The sequence below is a fragment of the Coffea eugenioides genome, chromosome 4, assembly GCF_003713205.1.
Source record: "Coffea eugenioides isolate CCC68of chromosome 4, Ceug_1.0, whole genome shotgun sequence".
NCBI classification, from domain to species: Eukaryota; Viridiplantae; Streptophyta; class Magnoliopsida; order Gentianales; family Rubiaceae; genus Coffea; species Coffea eugenioides.
Genome location: NC_040038.1, coordinates 12,644,418 through 12,650,765, shown reverse-complemented (window position 1 = coordinate 12,650,765; position 6,348 = coordinate 12,644,418).

Here is a 6,348-nt window from a genome sequence, read left to right as displayed (position 1 = left end):
ATATTAACTTTAAAAAATTAATGTATTCTAAATGTTCAATTATTTACTAATTTTTAAAAAAAAATTTACATACTTTTACTATAATATGATAGTATATATCAAATCAAGTACCCCATATAAAAAACTTGGTAGATATTCCTTTTTTTACAAATATTCTTTTAGATAATTTAAATTTTTATAATAACCATAAATCTAGAACTATAATTCATATTTAATAAAGTAGAAAAAATCGAGCAATTCATTTTTCTTAATCAATAAATATTCAGTTTCCAATAATATTGGTAAATCTGTCAGTGTAACAATTAATTCTATTTTTTATACTAAGTTAATTCAAAATTAAGGGAAGAAATGATGAACAATTTAAATACTAATCAACAATATAGTGGTGAAAGGAAGTAATTTGGGATATGTAATATTTCAATAATTGTGATTTGAAAAAAGTTTTACTATAGTTCTATATGTAATAATTTGATAGAGAGTAGAATCATTAAGATAAGATTACTTGTTTTTCAAAACAATATCTTTAAGATAAAATTAGTTATTTTTAAAGTTATTTTAAAATTAGAGATAATTTATAAACATCTTAAATATATAAAAGGGGGAAGGGGGAATAGCTACAGTGCACCATGGACCGGTTTCGATGGTAATTCTGATGACTTCGTGGGGTGTCTTAGTCTTTCCATCAACAAAATCCTCCCAATCACACAACAAAATCCATCACCCCCAACACAGGCTACCCTGCGCTTGGCGCAGGGCCCAAAAACTAGTATAATATAATCCAATTCAGATTTAATATGGGTAAAATCCAAGTGTTCGTTAATTCTCCTCAATTAGGCATGCCACGTAGGAGTGAGAAATAACTTTAATTAAAATAACTACTTTCATATATATATATATATATATATATATATATATACTAGTAAGCCCTAGCTGTGTAATGCCCACCCTAAAGTGTTCAAGGGTAACAAAATTTGAAGGATTGTTTCTGAGTTAAGTGTCATGTGTAAATATATTATAAAGAGTATCTTAATGCATTGCTGGTTAATAAAAGGAAAAAATTCGTTGTAATAAAAAGCAAGTATTAGCGCATAAACAAAATAAAATAAAATTGATAGAAAAAGTGTATATTATGTTTGGTGGTAATTCCAGTTGGTTTATATAGGTTTAATTGGTGCTAAATAAAATAAGTGAAGTGACTAACTTAGAGTATAGTGACAAGCAAAGCAAAAAATCTTGAGTACTAAAAGTAATGCTGCAAAAAGAAAACACAAAACATGTAAAAGAAAGTATATGTTACTATAGCAAGATATAAATGCATAGATTTGTTGAAGTAAAAAGTAAGAAAATTTGTATTACTAAACATGAGAAAACAAGAAAGTGAAGGAAGTTTTCTCTCTACTATGTGAGAATGAGAAGGAAATGAAACACGATAAAGGTTGGTAGTGTATGTGAGGGTGTGTACTATACTATTCAAGGTTAGTTTGTTGATAATAATTTCATCTAAAAGGTAATCTATGAAAGCTAAACTAAGCTAGTACTTTGTCTTTCAATCTAATGGTTATAAACAGATGAAATACAATTGATAGTTCATCAAAAGGTTGATTTTCTTGTGAAGGACGACCTAACTGCGAAGAAAAATGTAAGTATTTAATCTAGTTAGGTAAATGAGAAAAAGTTGAGTAGTTGAAGAATGATTGCATTATTTGACTTATGACTTATTACAAGCAAAACAGAGGAAAAATAGGAGAATCAAGCAATCTGTAAGTTGGCTTGTTGAATAATCTAATAATGCAAAAAGTTTCAAAAAGCATTTTTCTCTCCAAATTAGAACTTGTAATAAATAAGCTTTATTGATAATTTAATAATCTGGTAGCATAGAAAATAAGAAAAAAATGCAAATCTAACGGTTACCATGAAAACAACAAAATAAAGAGCATTTTAAATGAAATATAATAGATATACACATATTTTTGTCATTTAGACGTTAATGCATTCATTTGATTATGAAAGGAAAAAAATTAATTGTAATAAAAAAACACATATTAAGGTATAAATGAATTAAAATAGAATTGATAACAAAATGAAATTAGTTTTAAATAATATGTTTCATTACATTAACAAAATAACAAAATGTCAAAGAATATAACAATTTGAAAAAATCCATGCAATTCTACGATTTTTAACAAATGCAACTTAATTTGTCAAATATAATTTTAAATGATAATTCATATTGAAATAAATATAAATATAAATTCAAATAATAACAATGATAATAGCATTGTAATCCGATTAAAACTTAAGTTAATTTGTCAAATATAAGTTGAAATGATCATGTAAATGATACTCTAATTGAATTATATCTCTCCAAAATCTAGAGTTTGAAAAGTCTATTAAAAATATTTCAACCTTATAATTATAGGCAAAAGACCTTACTCCCCCAGTCAATCTTATAAAGGAATGCCAAGTTCACAAGGCAATACCCAGTCCATAGAGAAAGCAAAAGAGAAAGTTCAAGATTCACCCATAGTGTCACGTGTCAGCAAAGGAAGTTGCTATAGTGACTTTGGACATTTGTCTATCTTCTAGTAAGATAAGATATACATATAGATGTGCAATGACATAAATACAAATCATCACATGAAATAATAAGAATAACAAATAACAAGTATCTAAAATACATTACATTTTAGAATATTTTATCGTTTAAACAGAATAACTATTGTAATCTCTTTTTAAGTGTTTAACTACAATTTAATCCTATGTCTAATCAACTATTTATTACATCATTTGTTTGAATCTACAATGGCTTGTCCGATATTGTCACAAAACCAATTGACCTGTTGACTTACGAGTCTTCAAGTAAACCTTTAACGTTGACTTGTAAGCCTTCAATTAACTTTAAACCCCAAATAAGACAAAAGACAAACTTTGATTAGTAGTTTCCTGGCTAATTCCTGCAATTATTGTACAAAAAATAAAATATCAGAAGAATATTATTCTGACATAGGTATGGTACGAAACTATGCATGCTGAGCTTAGTCAGCCCGACAGGGAAAAAAAAATTTTTCTAAAAATGATACGCTGCCGGGGAGCCCAGCAGCAAAGAAGTTGGATAGACTAAGCCTGGCAGCCAAGCTAGAAATTTTTTTGTATCCATTTGTTTTGAAGCAGCCAAAAAGGAAGAGGAAGAGGAAACTCATGATGAATTAGTTCTTTGACTGGGTGATCAAATTTGTAGCTGATTCGGTTAGGCAATTTCTAGTGGCCACAACATGGATAAAGGGCCTTTTCTTACATGTTTCTTGGGTATACTAGATTTTATACTCATGCTAGCTGACCTTTCTACTATTTAAGAAAAATGGTCTGACTTTAGGGAATAAGAAATGAAAATTAGTTTGAATGTAATTTGTGCATGTATGTTTTTTTTTTAATTTTCCATGTAGATTTTAATGGCATTTTTAACTGTGGTTTTAACTCATTTTTAAGGATGATCGTTTGGTTACTGCAAAACAGCCATATATATCCTCTATCTTAGCAATGGTTAGTGAAGAGGTGATTTTTGATCGGACTAGTAGCTTCGGATTACTGGTGGGTGCCTCTGTCCAAAGGAACCACCTCTCCTGAATCACCTGCTTAGATTATAAAAGAAGGAGTTGGGTTCTCCGGTGTAGCTCCGAAACTTAAGTTAGTTTGAGATGAAGTATTAAGATATGAGACTTGTAGGGAGTTTTTTGTTTACTTACTTGAGAGCTCTCTCTTACTAGTGGGAAGTCCCGATATTTATAGGGGACAATTTGGAGGGAGGAATTGTAGGCCCGGGTCCCCAGACATCTGATGGAAACAGCGTATCACAGGGATTTGACTGTACTGTGCAGGGGCAGTGTGTCAGACATCACTAGTGTGTCAGAGGTCATATCCTCGCTACTGGGCCCCGAGGTCCTTGGTCATGACTTCGGTCATGATCGGCCAGAAGATATCCCGCGGCGGGAACTACGACGAGATCACCTCTGTAGTCAATAGGTGATCTGAGGCCAAGGTGGCTTCAGGGTGAGCACCATAATTTCTTGGTGAAAAATGGCCTCGACCTACGTGAGCCGAGATGACCATTCTCACTAGGCCCCTCAAGTCTCGAAAAGAGGGAATCGTTCACTGCTTTCCAAGACTTACGAGTGGTTCCAGGGTGCGAACTGCGATGGTGACATGTCAGTCGTGTGTGGATGGGACAGGAAGGGAGATGAAAAGATAGCTGGCAGCTTTAATGACGGTTTATGGAGAGACGCGAAATCAGCGATCAGAATCTTTAATTAATGAGGAAAGAAGGCATTTCCTCGAGTATCCCAAAGGTGCCGCCCCTTGAGTCCCCTGCTGGCCTATAAATAAGGGGTTCCTTTCACCCTGTTACTTTTTACCGCAAAGGTTTTCAATCACCTCAGAGCAAATCTTTGTCATACCTTCACCTCGGCAATCCCTGAAATCCCGATTGGCTTTAAGAGTAAGTTTCACTTCTTTTCCTTTACGTATGGCTAGAACAGCTCGCACACACAAGGAAACGGTGAGGCCAAGTTTCCCCGAGACAGAGAGGCCCGACCCTATCGAAAATAGAACTGCTTCTGAGCCCAGAGAAGAGGCTGCTGGAGCGTCTCACTAGGCTGGGACACATCAAGAAGAGAGCGAAGGAGAGACCGAGGTCCTTTACAACGACGATCTCGGCAATGAGATACCAAGGGACGACAGGGCGCAGGAACCAGCCATCCCTCAGGATCTATCAGCTATTGACTACGGCTAGGTTCCCATGTTCAGCAGCATCATGGGCCAGACCTTGATAGCCGAGCTGGTTCGCAAGTACCCTTGGAGGAGGAATTACAGCATCTACCCACCTCGACCGGATCAGTCAGCCGAACTACCACCTAGGGGTAGAGTAGCTATTTGCGCGGATCAGTTAAAGGCCGAGCTCAGAATGCTGACTACCAAATTCCTCCGAGTTTGTCTGAGGTACTGGGGAGTGAGGATCACTCAACTCAACCCCAACGCAATCAGGGTCCTCGTCGGCTTCCAAATGTTGTGCCGACATCAGGAAATCACTCCCACCGTCAACCTTTTCCGCCACTGTTATTCGATCAAAAACAGTGGGAGAGAGAAGGGGTGGTTCTACTTCGGGAACAAGGTCCCGAAGTTAGTAGTGGATGCCCCCACCTCTATAAAGGAGTGGAAACGCAACTTCGTTTTTGTCCCGACAGATGACTTCCCAAGGGGGTTCTGGTAGAGGCCTCCTACCACGGTCAAGGAGACTTCTCCGGACGACCTGAAGGAAGAGATCTTCCGAAAACTTATGGGGTCGGACCTCAAGATCAACTGCTGGGCCTTTCCTGAGGCAGTCCTGGTTGATGGTGGGATCAACCGAACTCTCATCAGCCTGGATCGTCCACCCTTCTTTTCTACTAGGCTTCAAAAACATTGTATTCTTCCGTTCCTAACTTTGCTTTTACTTTTCCTTGATTCTAAATAACTATGCTTTTGTGCTTTGTAGTGGTGAGAGTTTCTGACTTGATCATCTCGGGATCCACCGAGATAGCAAAGAGGCCAACAAAACACAAGGATACTGCCGAGTCATCTGCCCCGCCAAAGAAGAGGACAACCGTGGCCACTGCAAGCCGCGATTCTCCCGTGATAATTACGGGAGAAGGTTCCCGTACCTCGGCCATTCCGGGGGGTAGTTCAGCTATTTCGATGGATACCTCAGCTATTCCGGTGGGAGTGCCCACCCGCGGGGTTACAATAGCTTCTCCACCCCGGGGCCGAGGCGTGACTATCTTTCTTGAAATCCTTGTCATAGGATCTTCACTGTTCAACTTACATAACGTGCCCCCTCAGGATGTCGGGGAGGATAAGAGGCACTCCAGCGTGCAGTGGTGTCCGGAGTGGGAGCTCAATGTAAATGACCGCTGCAAAAATCCCCTGGTCGCTCAGGAGCTTCTGGTGCACTCAGTTCTTCCAAGGAACAGCACCTACGCCAGAAAGCTCACTTCTGCTGAGTTGATGCAGAGCGCCTCTGTCTCTTGGGCCTCCACCACGGCCTTCTTGTCCGAGATAACCCAGCGTTATACCAAACTGGTGGAAAGCTATCAGTCATCTTCCGAGGTTCAGAAGAAGGTCGCCGAGCTGGAGAAAAAGTTGAGGGCCACCGAACAAGAGTGCGACAAGACTGAAGCAGCACGGAAGCAAGCCGAGGCCAGCAGGAATTCCTTGATGATGGCCCTCAATGAAGAAAAAGAGAGGAGGGCCCAAGAGGAACAATCAGCTCGGGAGGCGATAGAGAGGGCCGGAACCTCGGCCTTGGAGGCCTTTCGC